The sequence below is a fragment of the Lutjanus erythropterus genome, chromosome 8 (assembly GCF_056507025.1).
Source record: "Lutjanus erythropterus isolate fLutEry1 chromosome 8, fLutEry1.hap2, whole genome shotgun sequence".
Lineage (NCBI taxonomy): Eukaryota > Metazoa > Chordata > Actinopteri > Lutjaniformes > Lutjanidae > Lutjanus > Lutjanus erythropterus.
In genome coordinates, this window is record NC_139324.1 from 24,313,534 (window position 1) to 24,333,375 (window position 19,842).

Sequence of the window (19,842 nt, forward strand, 5' to 3'; positions counted from 1 at the left end):
GATGCGCACACACAACAAAGAATTGTAGAGGTAATCACAGAGATTTCTCTTCCTCTATCTCCAGTAGAGACGCTGAACTGTCTATCACTGCACACACGAGGAGCTCCAGTGCACGCAAGTTAATGGGAAAACAGTATAATGAGGCTCTAAAAATGAGCTTTTTGCCTCTGATATAAATATGAGGTTCCACATGAAAAGAGGGCAGAAAATAGTTCAATTCAATTAGATTTGGGTTTTCACATGCGGGTGGCACTAAAAGGGAGCATTTCATTTCATGCTTATGTAACAGCCATCGTACACTGGCTGAGTGCAGTGTAGAGAGTAGACCCTTCCCTGCTACGTCACCCAAATTCCTCTGAAGGGGAGACGGGAGGCTTTATACCAGCGGAGGATCCAGTGGGATCAAAAACGGGAGCGGAGGAACCATGACCTTGCTGCCAACCTAGTCCACTGGCTTAAATTTTTAACACAACAATGCTACAAAGAAATTATTTTAAAAAGAAGAGGGTGAAAAACACTCAAGTGCAAACACACACACACACTCACACCCCAGCTCTCTTCTCAGTCCTGCTGTTGGCTGTAAAAGGGCCTGCTGATGTTTCAGCCTTATTTATGCAAATCCCATTTTGCAGTTCAGTCACAATGGAGTATTGCTCTCTCTTTCTCGCTCTCTAGCTCCCCTACACGCTCTCCGTCTGCTCGGCCTCCATCTCAAGAATTTCTTTAGTCCATTATTTGTTTAGGGTAATATCAGAAACATTATTTCCACCTCTCCTTGCCATTTTCTGCAAGAATATACAAAAAGCGCCCAGCAATAAGCAAAGGAACCGTGCGGTATCTTGAAGAGAGCAGCAGCCATCTCTCTCAGACAGAAAAGCCTTTCCAGCCACAACTCACATGTAGCCAATATTCATTCAAATCACATTACCACATATGAAGTCTCAGGTCAAAGCTTTGTGACAAAATTCCAGTGAAAAGAGGATTTTAGAATCAGATAGGTCTAATAGTCTAATTAGATAGGCATCAAATTCCTCTCTGGAAATGTACTTTTAAAAAAATATATTTCAAAAGAATGGAATAATTCAAATCATAAATTGAACAGAGTAACTTTTGTTGAAAAGCAGCCACAGGTGGTAATTATGGGACAATGGCACATTGAAATGTCATTCTTTTCCAAAAAAAAATCCTTCTGAGTCAATGCTTTAATCAGTGTCTAGAGAACAAGTGCAATGGGACCAAAACTAGAAACAACAGTCGAGTCTCCCGTGAGGTACCACAGCGTGTGTTTACTTGCTGTTTTACTCTTGTGATATGAATTATGAATTTCCCCCAATGGACTAAGGACTAAAATGTCATAAATAAGATGAGCGAGCACAAGTGATTTACAGTGCCCAATATTTTTGGTTCTTTCGCACAGGGTTGTTTGATCCGACGCCTCAATATATAAATCCTTCTAGTGTGGAAAAACTTTGCACTAATTCTTACAATAAAACCCAAATATTTTTCTCCTCCCACAGATCCTTTTCAGGTGGGGGCAGTGAACTTGAAGATTGAATTTAGAGATGCAGCTCAAGTTTTCCTAGTCAGGAATCTGAATAGTGTGGTTTGGTTATTAAAATCATGAAAGTTTAGAGTGTATAAGGGCTCAGAATATTATGATGGAACTATATGATGGCCATTCCCATCATATCTCAAACAGTGTTGCAGCAGTTTTGGGGTTGATACCATTTCTAACACAGACTCATTCAGATATCTTGATGTGAGAGTGAAAATGACCATGACAGTTTTCACATCAGCTAAATTTAGACCAACTTTGGAGTGTTATTTGAATGACAGATTTAGACTGAAACGTCCAACTGTATGAAAATGAAATTAAATGCAGTAAAAAGCTCAGCATTACCTTGTACAAAACACATTTCCTTACTGCAATGACTTGCTACATATTACAGGGCTAAACAATACGGGTTACCCACTTACCCAAGTAAAATGCCTTGTTTCGCAGTAAAACTCGCAACCTACTTGCTTGACCAGACAAGAAAATGCAGATTTCAGCCTCTCAAATACATGGATTTCACACTTTCCTTTCCTTGGATTTTAAAAAACTGGGATGGACCTTTTTCATTATTTTCTGACACTTGCAGTTCTAGATTAAACAAGACAATCAAATTTTTTTATTATCAGCTATCAGATAACAACATATATTAAACAATTTATACAGGACTAAGTAAAAATTGACTTTGGGCAAGTGAAAAAATTTGCTTGAGCCTAACGCTGAACCCTGCACATACCTGCCTGGCTGCGAGTGAAACAGCAACTACCTGCACACAGAACAAACAACATTAACTCTACTTAAAGGTGGCATTAAATACAGCAAGACTTCTGCTGACCACCAAGCAAAGATCAGCTGTACACCCCGCAGTACTCTGACTGAGCAGCACCTGCATGCTCACCTGTTGAGGTGGCTTCTGAGAGCACTGTCCCAACATGCCACACCCTGCAGATAGCACTCATGACTCACGCTCAGTACATACAGAATGTGAGGAATGCTGAGTGCCGCTAAAGATAGAGCTGTGACGCCACACATGTAACATTTGACATAATGCATCTACCGTGACAGGAACAAGGCGGCTAACACAAGTATGACTGAGCTCCAGCTAATACTGAAACCATTCTGCACAAATATTTACGATCAACTTGGAAACTGTTGCACAGTCTCCAAACCGCTCCAAAAGTAATATCATCGTTCTGCACCCAGGTTTGCTCCTCTGCTCACCTGAGTGTGTTTAAGTCTGTTACCCCCCTTATGTCAGCTGTCTCTCCACTCATCTGTCTGTCCTGCATTTTTACAATAACTCCTACTCCCCCCTTCTCTCTTCATCCTGTCCTCTGGTCGGCAGACGATGCCCCTTCATCCCCAGGGAGGCGACATGTGTGTAATGTCACATTTTGTCATATCATATCGTGGTGACAGAAGCCTCGCCGTGTCCATCACAATGATGGAAGTGGCAATGAAAACAGGAGGATGAGAAAGGGGTGCGATACAGATATACCCGAAGGAAGAGAGGGGGGAGGGGTTATTACACAAGTCGCTCTCTTCACAGAGTGTGCGGGTGGGTGTCTGTGTCTCAGACACACACATACACATACACACACAGCTGACTCACTAGTGACACATCTGCTGGCGTAGCCTGGGCACAGTGCCATGTGTGGCGGCCAGCTCCAGCAGCAGGACTGGCACTCAGCACTCCGGCCTGCTGTGATCTCCGTCTCACACACTTCACCCTGCACTTCCATCTCTGTCGATCTGCCCTCTGTTTCTGCATCTCTGGCTAAGTGGGTGTGTCTTGCTTGCTTACACGCACAAACACACACACACCTTTCTACTCAGTCCTCAATACAAGACAAAGAGACTGGGTAACTGGCAACAATCTGCTATTATTTGTCTGACACAACAAGCATGGGTGCAAATCAGGGGTGTGCCAGTATTAAATGTTTACAATACAATTGCTGTGGTCAAAAATTTATAGTGTAAGAACAAGGTAAACACCACATTTACCTTGGATTTATCAAACATGAAAGCATACATTGCAACTCAAAGGCATACATACAAACATAAAATACACTTAAAATGGCATTTATACAGGAAAACTGGTTGTAAATCACGTCAAACAATTGACACGAAATTAGGCCTGTGCAATGAAACAATAGTGATATGCATCAACAGCAACAGTTCCTTCATCAACAGCAATAAGAAAATTGATAAAAACAAATAACTTTACTTAAATGCATTAAATGCAAACTGTCATGAAAGCACATAACCAATATGCCCTGGCTCCTAAACAGCCTATCATATCCCTTGAGCACGCTACGAGTGACACACAAACAGCCAATCACTGAACAGGTGTGCTGTTCAGTTACAGAGTGGAGTGACGAAATGAGTGCAGACAGTGAGGAAATTGTTAATACAAAAAGACGGGTCAGCTCACCAGAAAGGTTTTGTGTTTTTTTTAATTCTATTAAAGGATAAATCTGTACATAATCATAAAATGACCACAATATATCATCAGAGATTCGGGAAACATTCGCAGTGTCATTTTAAATCTGTATTCTGGTCTGTAACTTGTGTTATTGTTTGCCCATTTCACTTTAATTAGCGTTCAAATTAAGGCTGAATCTTTACCAAATGAGTAAGTGTCTAGTAAGTAAGTGTTTAGAAGGTGTAGGTGTTCATAGCAGATAAATTGAGCAATATGTTAATGGGGTCAGTGTGACAGGTAGTCACTGAACTCAAACTTCAGTGTGTGCATTTTTCAATCAGTGGGCTTTTGTTTTCAGGATAACAGTCTTAACTTTGCCTTGATAGACAACTGACAGTTATTTACAAAGCTGCACTCATCCTGCACTCCTGCAGTGTTACTGCAGCCTGCCAAAGGTTCTTCAAGTCTGAGGAGGATGGGGCAGCCCACCCCTCTGCACACCATCACTAGAAGCATGGAACAAATAGGCTCTTAATCTCGCTCTCCTCTGGTAGTAATAGAAATGCAAGCAATGAAAGCCAAAATGAAAAAAAAATCTTAGGTCTGTGAATCAATATGTCTGCACACACAAATGGATCCAGCGAATTTGCAATCAGCTCTGATTATGTGGTGTGTCAAACTTGCCGAAGAAAACTAGAGCACTGTGAAAAGTTGCATATTGTTACTGTTTTAGACTGCAGCTGCCTGTTGATTGGTGGAGCACCATGCTCCACCACCAATTAACTGTCTGTGGTCTCTTCTGGGGTCTGTTGGAGTCATCAACTTTTCGGACCCAGTCCTAATTATTCGCAGGTGTAGTTTTGTCTGAATTCTTCCAGATGCCTTTTGGATTGGGTCCCATTTTTTATATATTAATTTCTGCACATCGGGTTAAAGGAAGAGTTCGGATTATTTGAAGTGTATAGCATGAAATATTGTGATATGATAAAGGCAAAGATTCATGGCAGTGGTTCATTTTGTGATGTGTTTAAACCCCTGATCACTAGATAGCAGTGTTGTTATATCTCTTCACTGTTCAGGTTGCATAAAAAGTACATTTTTACTTCAGATTTTATATATATATATATATATATATATATATATATATATATATATATATATATATATATATATATATATATATATATATATATATATATATATATACATATATATATACATATATATATACATATATATATACATATATATATATATATATATATCGGTGTGTTCTTTATACTATGACAGTTTTCATAAAATTTTATTTTAAAAAAGCAACATAATCACCCCGCTTGCAGTATCGCAATATATTGAATCATCACCCCTATTGGCAGATACATGCCAGCACGCAGCCCTAATTTTCCGAGTTACTCATCAATTGTCAGTGTATTGACTACAAGGCAGCACGTCCCATTTTAGAGAAGCAGAGAGCACCAGCATGGAAGCTAAGCAATGAACTGCTGTTGACAGGGTTAGCAACAAAATGTATTTTAGCCACCTAAAAATTATATATGTAATTTTTTGGAATACTTTCGCCGCTTCACCTCGCCATCAGAGAGCCTTTTCCGATGGTTATACGTGCCACACATCACTCTCTCCAAAGCAACTAGACTCCTCAAAGAAAAACTGTTATTTTACCTCGCAGAACACAGGAGTTGCTACACTACCTCTGCCTCAATTGTTTAGTTTTCTTGTGTTATTGTGTTTAAAAAAGGTTCAGAACAGGCCAAAGTCACACCATAACACAAACAAATTAACAGAAGGGTAAAAATACTGCTCTGGTTGCTTTGAAGAGAGCAATATGTGGCTTACATGACAGCATTTACGTTGAGAAAGCCTGCCTGAAAGCAAAGTAAAGTAGTGAAAATATCTAAATATAGCATATACACAAACAGATACTGATTTCTTTTTTTTTTTTTTTTTAGGTGGACCTATTTTAAGTGGCTAAAATACATTTTGCTGCTGACTCTAACCACACCAGTACATAGCTTAGCTTCCACGCTCTGCCTCTTCAAAACCAGGCTGTGCCGATCTGTCTACTGTAGGAAAAACAAAATAAACAAAATAAAACAAACAAAATAAACAAAATAAAAATTTCGATTAGTACCTCATACAACCCCACCTAAAATAATCGGAACTATCCCTTTAAGGTAGGTTAAAATTTTGAACACACAAAGGCCTCTAGTAGAAAATCACTTCCTTGTGTCTGAGCAAAATAAAACTGCTAATTAAAGCAAGAGTAATGTGCTGTGTTAATTGTGCCCACTGAAATTAACAATATATAGTAAAACACACTCCCAGTGCAAATTCAAAAATGTGCTTTCCCTGCAGTAGGTTCCTCTCATTTATAGCTCTAATGAAAAGCCAAACAGAACTCCATTTGCTTAAGAGAAACTCTGCTGCCCTCTGTGCAGACCCCTTCTTTCCTCCCTTCCCTTGACCATGCTCTCTGGTCCGTGACTCCCTCCCTCCAGCCCGACGGTCGCTCCCACACTCGAGCCACATTCCTCCTCTTGCTCATGCTGGGAGGACGTCTCCCTGTGGCTAAAAGCATTGTGGGAAATCCCAACATGCAGACGTAAAAGTGTAAAGGAGGCTTGCGTTCCTCTCTTCCTTGGTCAAAAGGCTCCTCTTGCACGAAGCCACTCGCCACAAGTAAAAAACAAACACATGACTGCCATTAATGTCTTGATACTGAGCCTCACAACAAACAGCACAGAAACATCAAATGCCCACATTTGAAGCAGCAGTCGATACAACCCACGCTGCTGTGCAAAACCTCAGTTTATAGCACTAAGAACATTAGGCAGAAAAGGGAGGAAATTTTAAGATGCGCTGCTCAAAATATTTTTGCCAAAGATTCTTTTTGTGCATTACAAATCACTACGCAACAGAAAAAAAAGTGACATCTTAACCTGTCAGACCATGTGACACAGTTCAGGCATCTCTACTGCCCTGGCATGACAACAAACAAGCAAAAGACAGATTTTACTCAAAGCGCTCACAAACACAAAGGGTACGCAATACATGTGCCGTCTCCTCTCCGCTATCATACAACAAAATTAGCACTTTGGAGAGACTATGAGCCAGATTGTGTCCCTGAATTACCCCTGTTTGCACTCATGTGTCATTCCCTTGGAATTTTAAAACACACTAAGACCTGCCCAATTAAATATACAGGCACAGAACAATATATGTGCACACAATCATAGAAACGTCCACATGCAGCACTACTTGGCTCTCATAATAATGTCTGAGATGCACTGAAAACTGCGCTACAAGTTAATGGGATCTACTGATCTGAGTCTGAGCATTTCTGTCTGAGCCTCCTTTAGGTTCTTCTGAAACTATGATGTCTACACTGCCATTACTTCAACTGATAAACAAACAAAAACAAAACGATAAACTGAGAGGCACAAAAAACAGTCACTGCCTACTCAAAGTACTATCAAAAACAAACATAGAGGATGAAGACTTGATTTGAGCGGTTCAAATTCGAGGTGTGGCAGTATTTTGGAAGACTGGAAAAATTACATGAATCATGACAAGGTAAGGACTGCTGTTGTTTACAAACAAAATAAATTATGGAAGAAAAACAAACAAAATGTGGGTGTATCCTGCTCAACACCACCCAGATCTAAACATTGCAGAAAGACGGGAACCTGTTGATTCGCTGGTCCAACAGACTCGTCCAAGTTGTACAACCAGAAAACATTAAAATTCATTTATTTACAGAATGGTGGTACTCAAGGAATCACAACAGATGTTAGCATATGCCTCAACAATATATGTGATATGTGATTTGAGACTATGGCATACGTTTTGTCGTTTTTCCTGGTTTTAAAGGCTGCAGTATAGTAAAGTGATGTAATTTTCTGGTCTGACCAGACTGTTCTAGTTTTTCTGGTATTTGCCTTTACCGACTTTGTCAATATAGCCACATTCCTGATGATTATTTATCAAAAAAAAATTATGAAAGCACCAACTGCCATGCCCACAATATTGTTAGACTCATAACATTGATAAATATTGAGGTATCTTGTTAAAAATATAACTGATATTTGATTTTTGTTTTGAATATTTTGTTGAGATGTCTCTGCTGACTGTCATCCATCGTGATGGACTGATATGACAAGATAAGCTTAGTATATACTTAACTATTATACTACACTTTGTACAGCTGAGTGGGGGAAAAATTACAGCTTCATACAGTTTTGTAGTTTATTAGCAAAAATAGCTACAAACGACCAATTATTAAATATACCATTTGTAGTTTCATTTGTTAACAAACTCCTGCAAATATGTAAGAAAATAAAAGTTGCACATTTAGGCTTTTTACAGGTGTGACAACAAGACTAACAATGGAGTGAACCATGCTGGAATAAAGCATTAAGTTGGAATAAGAGGAGGTTATCCCTTTACATGAATAGCCCAAAGATCTGTTTCCAAAGTTTCAAGCTGAACCCGTCTTTACATGCCCACCATATAAATTGTTAATATGTTCACATTTCAAAATTCAACCAAAGATCTTGGGGCGGTCTTGATGAAGACAACAAAAGTCAAGACAACGTGGTTATGCTAACAACATACAGCTCAGTAAAGCTTTGCTTATCTTCTCCCAAACTAATGTGGAAGACCACAAAAGACTTTCTGTAAAACACTGACACATTCTCAGCATCACTTATCAGGAGCTCTATCAAAGAACATAAAGGATTTAACATACCAGAAGCCTCCTCTCATTTACACGCACAGTGCAGTTAAAGAACACTTGATAATCAAGATTTGACACAGTTGATGGATGCTTATCACTTGCTCATAAAATTAGCAAACAGCTATAATATAAGCCAAATATCAAGCTCTCAAAGCCAACTAGAATCCATGGGTGAAATCAGTTACTCGCAGAGCACTGGAGTTGGTGGTCTACTGATGGTCTACTTACTGATTTCTCCCATGGAGTCTGGTTGATTTGGAGAGGGCAATATTCGGCTTATGTAACGGCAGTTTCACACTGAACATATTCTAAACATAGTGTACACTTAGACTGATAGTGTTTTCTTTTTAGTCTAGCTATTTTTTAGGTTGCTTACCTTATACACAGCAATTCATTGCTTAGCATCTGTGCTCGTACTTCTCATACAGCCCCACTTCAAATAATCTGAACCATCCCTTTAAAAACAAGCTATCTAGATTATGTCACATGCTCCATGTGTTTTGGTGAATTGACAAATAGTATATAAATAATATATATATATAAATAATATAATAATATATATAAATAATATAATAATATTAAGAATCACATCAATAAAAAAGAAAATTTAAAAAAATCCCTGCATCTCAACTTTAACACTTCAGCCTGATTGTGATGGACAGATGTGGATTATTCCTGAATGCCATCACTGTCCGGTGCTTGCATCTAATTTAAAGATTTTAAAAGTTTTTTTTTTTAAAAAAAAACACTGTAATGCTGGTTATCACTGTGTCACGGCACTATGTTAAACTAGGATAACTAATAACAACAGGACCTCAGCCTGGCTGGCAGCTTTTAGCATGGGTAGTTGAGGTGACTGCAGGTCACTGCAGCCTCCAGCTTCTACCCGAGAGCAGGTCTGTTTGTGAGGACCCCTCCCCTCGCAGCACGGGGAGCAGCATGTCTGCACAATAACTGTCAATCACAGCAGACAAACATGAAAGCAGAATTATAGGTACATTCTGACTCAGACAGACACATATCCCCGAGGATCCTGTACGGGCAACAATCCCACCACACATGTGAGACTGAACCTCCTACACTAAAAAAGATATGAAATGCAGCTATTAGAAAAACACATTCATATTTATAGCTGTGACTGTTTGGATGGGCGCACTAAGCTGTAAAGACTTACTACTACAAGCTAAGAACACTAAAAGACGTCGTCCAGCCTTGTGTGGATGCTTTCCTTTGGTATAATAATTAATCTTAATCATCTTTATTTTACTGCTCTGTATGGGTTAGCGTAGAATTTGATCAAATAAATTAATAAATAAAACAACTGATGCACTTATTTGTGTACTTGTTGAAAATGTTGCTTGGCAAGAATGACTATAAATTAAGTGACAGACTAGTTTTGGTTTTGAATAACTGGTGTTAGTGTTCCAAAAACAAGAGAACCTTATTTACTGAACACTGATATTTTTTGTGTTACTTTAATACCACCATAATATTATCCATCTATTTCCTGTCCCTGCTTTCTAAATTATAATCAGTCTTTTAATGTTTTGTCTCCGATTTGACATTGTTTAAGGTTTTTGTTACTGTTTCTAATTTGCCTTTGCACTACACTTTTGTAGCTTGGCCTTTCACAAGTACTACTAGAGCTCTATCCATTTGTTGATCATGAGATCATTGGTTTCTAACTGTTTTGATAATCAATTAATAGTTTCAGTCATTTTTCAAGCAAAATATCAATCACATTTTCTGGTTCCAGCATCTGAAATGTGAGAATTTGCTACTTTTCTTTGAAGATCTCTCTTTGGGCTCTGAGAAACTGTGATGGTCATTTTTCACATTTTATAGACTAAACAAACATGACAATAATCTGCAGTTTAATTGATAATGAAAATAATCGTTAGCTGTAGCTCTAAGTGCTACTAATTCTGATAACTAAACTCATAATCATTGACTGACACAGACTATCAATCCAGTACCAGTTCCATCTGTGTAACTGAATTGGAACCGATCTAAATCATTGTGTTGAGAAGCTCATACCAACAATAACAAAAAAATATTTAATGAGGATAGGACATTTAATAAAGTCACTGTAGGTGCTCATATGGATTAAATGTGTCAGAGCAGATCTCTACTGCTGGAAAAAAAATTTGCAATATTTGCAGCTGTCAATAAATTGACCGAAACAGAAATCCAACCCCACATCTGCCATCAACTCACATCTCTGATTATGTCCTTAAAATGGCAAGCAAAATGTAGTACTTTTACTTTCTACAAACTGAAGAATTTAAAATTGTTTTCTATTAAACACAGTTTTGGAACTGAACACTTAATACATATTTTGAAAAAAAAAAAAAAAAAAAAAAAAAAAAGGGAAAAGAAAGAAAAAAAGAGAAAAAATCCTACCTAAAAATAATATCTGTGATTTCTCCTTTTATGTATTATATTAACAAATTTCCGTGCTCTATGGGGAAAGTCAAACATCAGTCTACACTTCCAAACAGGTTGAATGTACCAATCACTGACTGGTTAAAACAAAACAGTACTTTTCCTGCTCCCTGAGGGATACTACATAATTACTGTATAATGGAGGCCTGACTATTGTCGGAGTCATTCAGTGGATGAAATAAATTCTTTAATCAATTGTGAAAGGATGCCTTAGTCAGAACACTGGGTAAATGAGAAATGGATGCATTTTTGCTAAAATGTCAACACCCCTTATTTTCAGAGCAAACGGGTACAAAAAAGAGAGATCAGAATGAGGCAACAAAGTGAAAATAAACATTTCAATCAATAGAAAAGTCAGACAAGGATCTAACTACTGTATGTACTGCCACCAAGTACACAGGCGATGAGACAAGCCACCCCTCCGACACATCCCGCCTTGTCATACACAACACATGCCTTGCGAGTTTTAATTAGAAAACCCATGAAGCAAACAAATGCACACAGGAAACATGAGAGGCCAATACACAGAGGAGAAAATAAATCCTTTGCCACTTTACATCAATATCCATTTCCCTGCGTCCTTCACCTCACTGTGGTTTTTGGTTAACACACTTCGGATTAGATAGCAGATAAATAAACAGCGTGGACAGTGTTCTCAGGAAGAGCGCCTTGACCGTGTTGTGTCCTCAGCATGTGCAGAAGATCAGAGAATAAGACCAAACATAGCACTGATAGTCCGAAGCAGTGCAGCTCTGAGATCCTTTTCCTCAAGCATCGAGAGCAGCCGCGCAGGGGCAACCGCTCCACAATTCAAGGCCTCTCTCATCAGAATGCAGTTATCATTGTGGGCACGTTCATAGATAAATGTCAAAGAGATAGTGACCGATGTTAGGAAGAGCGTGTGCCTGGCTTGTTACTGTTGCATCAGAACAGCGTCAAGCTATCAAGCTACGGCACGGGAAGCTTAGTCCTTTGAGTGCATGAATGAAGTGTTTGCTGCCAAGCTTGATAATGTAACAAAAGTTGGTCGTGGGTTGAAAAACGTGAATATTATAGTAGGGGTGGAATGATACTAGGGGTACCACAGTTCCACAAATTTACAATTTGATTTGACTTTCCATTTTAAAGGAGAAATCTGCAATACATTTGCTGTAATAAATTACAAAATGACCATGATATGTCATCACAGATCAAAAAAACATGCTAAATTTAAATATTTGCAACAGCCAGCATGTGCGCCTTTGAAATTTTTTATTCAAATCCACAACTTGTGGTTGGCTAGAGTCAAAATTAATGCTGAATGTTCGCTGATTGAGTAGGCGCCTATTCATGAGTCGTAAGAAATCATTCATGATCTTGTTAGGGAGATGTTTATGAAGGTTAAATTGAGCGGTATGTTACTGGAGTCTGGCAGGGAGTCGCTGAACTGCAACTCCAGAGTGAGTTTTTCAGAGTCGCATGATTTTGTTTTCAGGATAACGGGCTTTACTTTACAGTGACAGACAACTGGCAGTTATAAACAGTCAATCAACATACAGTGTAGTGTAACTGTAATGTTGCGCCTGTCTTGTGCTCCTGCAGTATGATTGCACCCTGCCTGAGCTTCTTTGAATCTGGGGAGTAGGCTTCAACCGTAGATCACACACTAAAAAGGAATTCAACCTATTTAATATACAGTCTCACAGCTCATTATTTGGACTGTAGAACTCATTTCTGGACTTCCAATTTTTAGATATTGCTCACGACTCGATTTGATTTTGCAACTAATGATTATCTTCATAGTCAATCAATCGATTATTTTCCCGATTTATATATTATTAGCCGTTTGTTTTTTAAAATGTCAGAAAATGGTAAACAATATCAATCAGTGTCAAGACGATGTCCTCAAATGTCTTCTTTTATTCACAACCCAAATATATTTAGTTTACTGGCATAAACTAGTAAAGACAGCAAAAAAAAATTCAAATTTCAGAAGCTGAAGAGCAGAGACATTTTTCTTAAAAATTTACTTGAAACAATTGATCAGTTATCACAATGTCGGCAATTAATTTAATATCAGTTTTTAATTGATTGATTATTGCAGCTCTAGTTATTATATCAAGTCGATTTGTAAAGATCAACACATCATTTTATGACTTTATGACCTGGCAACTGTCATTAACTTTATCAAATTCTTATTTCAAATTCGTGGTGCAAGCAGTCACAAAAAGGGCTTCTCGCTTTAAGGGGTAGTTGCGTTACTTTAGTCAACTGTAACATGGCTAGACAAGCATATAATAATAGTTACTGAAAGCCTGCATATTGTGTTTACTGTCACAGGAGATAAATAAAAATTCCCCATTCATATAATGTCACTACGGTGGCATCCTGCATTCCTCATAGTAGAGTTGTGTGAAACGCTGCTCGTCACGGTTGCATATTAGAAATACTGCGCTACCTGCTAGATATCCATAGCAACCCGAGACGTTTTGGCAGCGCACCAGTTGTTCTGTATCAATTGTAGCATGCTAGTCAGCTTAGCCTGGTTAGCCTGGTTAGTCAAGCTCATGTAGTGTTGCAGCTCCACTGTAGGAGAGCGTTACAGTTTCTCGGTTACAGTTTCCCAACAATGTCAGGCACCCACCAGCAATCCCATGACGCCTTGGGGCGAGTCTGTCGACCAATCAGGAGACTGTGTTCCTGACTTGCCAACTAATCAGAGGCTGTGTTCCCTGTTAGCTGCAGTAAATATGGACACAGCCAACATTGTTCAACTGAAGTCGGGTTTGTCTGTGGAATCAGTTCAAACTTGTTATTTACGTCAGGATCACCTGAATATGTCGATTAGCAGAGCGCGACACAAACAGAGTCGAAGGCAAGTTCTTCTCACCACAGCGTTCAGGAAGCACCCAGTGTAGATTCAGACCAAAGCGATAACTAATGATATGACTTTATCTCAACAGATATGTGACCGTACTCTGAAGAGTAATGTTGCAGGATTTAAGCTTGTGGTCAAAGTGCTTGAGCTGTGCTTCAATGTGCCTCCATGTGTAGTCAGTTCTCTGTGCACACATTCAGGAATTATCAACAGGTCAGAGTCTAATGCTGGAGTATCACTTATTTATTTATTATTTGTTATTTATTTTTACTCACTGATATTATATGCCAGTACTCGAGAGGTTCTCATAGTAAGAATTACGGTCAGTGAGCCACTGTTTAAATTTTTAAAAATAAATGACAAATGTTTTTTGTACTTTTTCCTACTACTGTACCCAAAATGTACTAAATCGTGACCCCCAAAACCCAAGGTACATACAAGCCATGACTTTTGTGTACCGTTCCACCCCTACATTACAGTCTGGAAAGTGTGTGATATGCTAGTGAGGAAACACTGCCATGTTTTAGTCTTTTTCATTTTTCTTTTCTTAGTCCCAAGTATAGTAAAAACAAACACTTGCTTTGCTGCTAGGCTATGACCAAGTCTGAAATAACTAGTCTCAATTTAAAAGAAAGTGACGCATTGCATTGTGGGATTGTGAGCAGAAAGTTCAATGCAAGTCATGAACACTCCTTTTTTCATCGCATTGTGGAAATTTTAAGGGCACTACTAAGAGCATAAATTTACTCAGAATTTGGACACACTAATAAAATGGTGGACAGGAAAATGCAGTACGCTATATAGTAAATACAGAGTGATTTCTGACGGATGTTCCTGCCGGGACTTGTTTCTTAGCATTTCTCAGTTAAGCTCACAAAAAGCAATCAGGATGACAGAATTGTATTTATGTCTGTCATGAATAGGGCTGCATATCGTATAAAAAATTACAATACTAGTAGCCTTAGTAGGAATAGAGTCTTCATTAGATACCTTTTTCCCTTCATTCGATACCAATCATGTGAATGGAAGAACTCCTGAAATAAACCTTCTGCATTTATTTTTATCAGAGGCCACAGAGTTTTGGTGGCATCGCAGCACGCTGAATTGCAAAACTTCACCACACCACAGACTGTATGACTTGTAGCTGCTCTGGTAGTGGGTCAAATCACATGTTACATTAAACCAAAGAATGCTTGCAGTTATTGATTGCGAGCAAAACAAAATATGTATTAGGGGTGTCACAAATTCAATATTTAATCCAAAATCCATTGAAACAAGCTTTCACTTTCAAAAATTGATCTGCGAATCTGCGATTCTCACTATTTTTTCACCCCACTTCTGCGTACTTGCAGCGTCCAGCATGTGTCCAAAGAAAAAACAACACTTCAAAGACAACATGTTTACCGGCTGTTATATCACACTTGACCCGGGGGCCAGCAATCTTTACCATCAAAAGAATTACTTTTGGTTAAAAAGAAAAAAAATCTCTCTGGGGCCACAACCCTTAAATTCTCTTTTTTCCTCAGACGTTTTTGGATTTGGCATCCATACCTAAGCTAGGGAGATTAAAGACTTGCCACCACCAAAATTTAGAGTAGAAGGCAATGAGCTGTAGACATACGCTGCGCCGCACATTTTGGTTGACAAAATATTACAACTTTTTTTAAATTCAGTGTATAGGCTACACATTTTATGTTATTCATTTCCATTTAATATTTTGTCAAAGCCACAGGTTGCTGACCCTTGAAATAAAACACGCTTTTTAAAGAAGAAATGTGAATCACAGTTGTCAGAGCATTAAACCAATGATCTGTTGATTTTTTCAAATCAAGAGTCTAACAATAGCATGGCCACCAGCGCAAAATAAATATATACGTGTATGTTTAAACTGAATTGAATCAAATCTTGACCTTTAAAGTGAAAGTCGGGTCAAATTGTGACGCGCCTAAAAAAGAGCCATTTGTTCTGGATTGCGGTCGAAAAAAGGGTCAAATGCAGGTATCGTTTGACTGGAGAAGTTTCAATACTACTTGGTGCTGGGTTATTTTGGTCCCTTAAAGGTATCAAGTACCAATACCCAGCCCTATTCATGGATGTATGTTTGTGAGAAGGGGATGTGTATATATGAAAAAACTGTGTGACAGAGTGTGACACTTAAAAGGAGAGAGAGAGAGAGACAGACTTGAGTTGTTTTACCTCAGAAGCCCCCCCTGCCCTTTCAGCAGGGCCTCATATGGAGAACCAGGTCTCAGGTCCCCTGGGCACTGATGTCTGCTCTCCACTCGACTCCTCCCAGTCAGCCACGGAGGCTGTGCAGGAACCTGGCCCACTCACGACACCCTACAGCCACAAGTCATTCACACCTGGAACAGAGGGAGAAGAACTTTGCTCATTGGGTGAAACACAAACAAGCAAATGGCAAGGAAAAGCACTCAGTCACTCATGTTGACAAGACCAGCATGTAGCAAACACAGAACCAGTGCAAAGCTTAGGTCATTAGGGGCTACAGGAGCAGCGTATACTTGCCTTTTAACCTAGACACTCATTAATACTTCAGTTATCTACTGGTGTACACATCAGGGACTACAAGACAGTGTATGATACTCTATCAAGAGGTTTCTTACTTATTTGACCCCCTACAAATATCAGCTGTAGGAGCGAAAAAGTGACTTTTTGATACACCTCAACAATGCAAAGAAAATGGGGTAAAAGCAGAAGATAAATGAAGATAAATATAAAACACCCCCAAGACTATGCAACAGATAGACGTTCATGGCAGACAGCAGTGTTGCCTAGCAATTGAAGAGACCAGTCTTTTAACAGGAAAGTCTGTAGTTCAATCTCAGTAACTGGCAGGTCTGCTTCAAAAACGGTCCTTGAACAAGACACCGAACCCCTACCTGTGAATTGAGAAGTACAGCATCAGTTAAGACTGAAAGGCAAACTACAACAAAGCAGAAAAAGCTGCCGAGATTTTGTTTTTACAATTATGAAGGGGAGAAAACAGTATTAGCATTAAGGCGATGTGACCGATTGAAAATTTGATTCTAATAATGTTGACTAAAAAGGAAAATAAATGATTTAGGGGCACTTAAACTCATGAAAGGTAACAAGCTGAGATATTATTCACTGGAGGCGTAAATTTATAAAGTCCACAGGTATCAGATGTCTTTCACTACTCATTTTCACTGTAGGGACCTGTGGATTTTTTCACTCACAAGAAGTCAAGTTAAAAAAGATTGGTTCAAAAAAAAAAAAAACTAGGACTGAACACATTCTTTGCTATGTTTAGCTCTCTGGTCTTGCCAAGGTAACACAGCACACAATGCCACACAAGTTACTCACAAACGGGCCTACTCGAGAAAGTCGTCCTAAAATATACACAGACATCTACAAACCTAAAAGTCTGCGAATAAAACGTAAAGCACACAACAACTACAGAGGCTAGACTTCCCCCCTGAAATCTCAGCGCCTCACTGGACAACTCTTGGCGGACAAAGTAATTCCATGGCGCTTGAAACTCCAGGAACTTTTTTTTTTCTTTTTCCTAAAAGAAGTTGTTCCTGTTTCGCCAGAGAACTGGGGGGGAAGGGAGGACTTCAGCACTTGCATTCATGGAGCGTCGGCCAGCGCAAACAAAGTCTTCCCCGAAGAGGGAGGCACTGGACGGCGGCTGCGAGCGAGAACAACGACGTCGGGCCACAAGCACACACAAAAAACACACGCAAAATGCGGTTCACGTCGGGGCTTTGTCTGTTAATAACACAATTCAGGCCCTCCTTAGGCAAACGTTCATTTCCAAGTTGTGCTGGCTCCGTTAACAATGTAACAATTAAATCGCTCGGCAGATGATAGGGCTGGCCGACACAATCAGCAGCAGCCGAGGCCTATAATCTCGCTACGCGTTTATAAATCATATCACACACATTTTTAATAAAGGAAATACAATACCAGCGGTGTGGTAGTCCCGAAGAATGCAGAACATGCATGCTGCATTGTATCTTTTTTTCATTTTCACGAAGCACGGGCGGTCCTCCAGTATAATGGGGTAAAAACCAATATTTCTCCGCGGGTTTTACACCATGCTGAAAACATCGTGAATAATCCGCTTTTGGTGCGCTGGAAAAAATCGGCATTCGCGGTCGAAAGGGTGCTCGCTGTCTGCCAGGCCAGACGCGACGTGGGTTTGCTCGCCAGCCTTCGGGGACAGAGGCAGAGAAGAACGGATACCGGAGTGAGATGTCCCCGGGAGGAGGACCCGCGTGTGCCCGTTGCCAGGAGGCGAGCTCTGGTAGCACCTGGATTTGACAAAAAAATAAACACTCACCTGGAATGTTAGCTTAATTCCCGTTTTCCTCGAACGACGGATTCATAGCGTACACTTATCAAATCACAACATTATCACGGTAACATTATAAAATAGAAATGTGTCTCCCCCCTTTCGCCCGAGCTTTCCAGTGGTCCTACTCCATTACATCCCAGTCAAGATTTCCTGTCGTCTCTCTCTCTCCCCCCCCTCCGTTCCAGCGCGATGGTTTCGCCCGAATTCTAAGTAGCAATTCTAGGTCAGGTCTGTGTGCCAGTGAGAATGTTACTGTCGGACAGCAGCGAGACACCAATGTCCATCACACGTAACACGGTACACACTATATAAAATACAACCATACAGAGGACATGTACACATAAACCGTGAATTAAGCATTTGGGGTTTTTATTTCGCCGAGCCGTACCCGCGTCTTTGTGGTGACATCGAACTTCCTCACATGAAACAACTTGGGAATAGTAAAGCATCATACTTGTGAAAGTTCTCACAGGATAATGCTTTTAAAGGGACAGTTCATACCGAAAACTCACGAATAGATGAGAGCGCGAATTAAAGTAGTAGAGGTTGCAACATGGAAGCCAGGGAAGTCCACGTGAAAAGTATACATCATCTAGTCAGTGGTGGAAAGAGTACTGAAAGTTTATACTCAAGTACGAGTGCTTTTACATTACTGAAATAGTACTCATCTACAAGAAATACTCAAGTGAAAGTATTCTTCTCAAAAACTTCTCTTGATTTGATATATTTTTTTTTTTATTGGTTCATGAACAATGTGCCCAGCCCAAACAGGCTTACAAGACACCATTATTTAGAAAAACACACCAGAAACTAGAGTAGTAACATAAATGACAAACAAATAAACCATCCTGGTATTTTTTTTTTCCAAACTTTAGAAACAAAGGAAGCCAACCATTTCATGCTGTCATCATTAACAATTCTGGATTTTGAGCAGACATTTAATTGAATATCGGTGTTCTTAACTAATCACACAAATGACAATACAGAATAAAATGTGAGTCATTCTCAGCTTCTCCTAGTTCATTTACAATTTACACATCCTGTTGTTCTCCTGGATGTTTTTATGTTTACCAGCTTCAGAGTTCAGAGGAAGGATTCCTGTTCTCAGGTGTGCAACTAAAGACCTTTGACTCCTTGATATGTTTGACGTAACATAAAATTCAGGGCCGTAATTGTGCTTGATTTAGATATATATATCCTTAAATTTTTAAATTTTTTTAACAAATGCTGATACGTAGATTATTAGCTACTTTTTAACTGTTGGTGTTGGTGCCCAATTAAGTACCAAAAAATGACTTTATTACAGTTATTTGGCTTGTAATTACTTATTTCCACCCCTGCATTCAGTCCACAGGCTAAAATCAGCCCAATCTGATCAGTTTTGACAGAGTTATGGTAGAAAAAGAAGTATTTTCTGTTTTGAAGGTAATGTTTATTTGGTGAAGATTGTAATCTGTTAGACCTATCC

General features: G+C 39.3%; 1 protein-coding gene across 2 annotated transcripts in view; it reads right to left on the reverse strand.

Moving 5' to 3' along the window:
• bcl9 (BCL9 transcription coactivator) overlaps positions 1-18,518 on the reverse strand; it is a 43,936-nt gene extending 25,418 nt beyond the window's left edge. Inside the window, exons 1-2 of one of the 2 annotated variants that reach the window (XM_084724982.1) lie at positions 18,360-18,518; positions 16,229-16,395 (exon numbers count right to left, since the gene is read on the reverse strand). The gene's annotated coding sequence lies outside the window, so the exon portion shown is untranslated. Of the gene's footprint in view, positions 1-16,228; positions 16,396-17,983; positions 18,276-18,359 lie in introns of those variants that run through there. The other variant, XM_084724983.1, reaches the window with a different exon arrangement.
• Between the last annotated feature and the right edge of the window lie 1,324 nt (positions 18,519-19,842).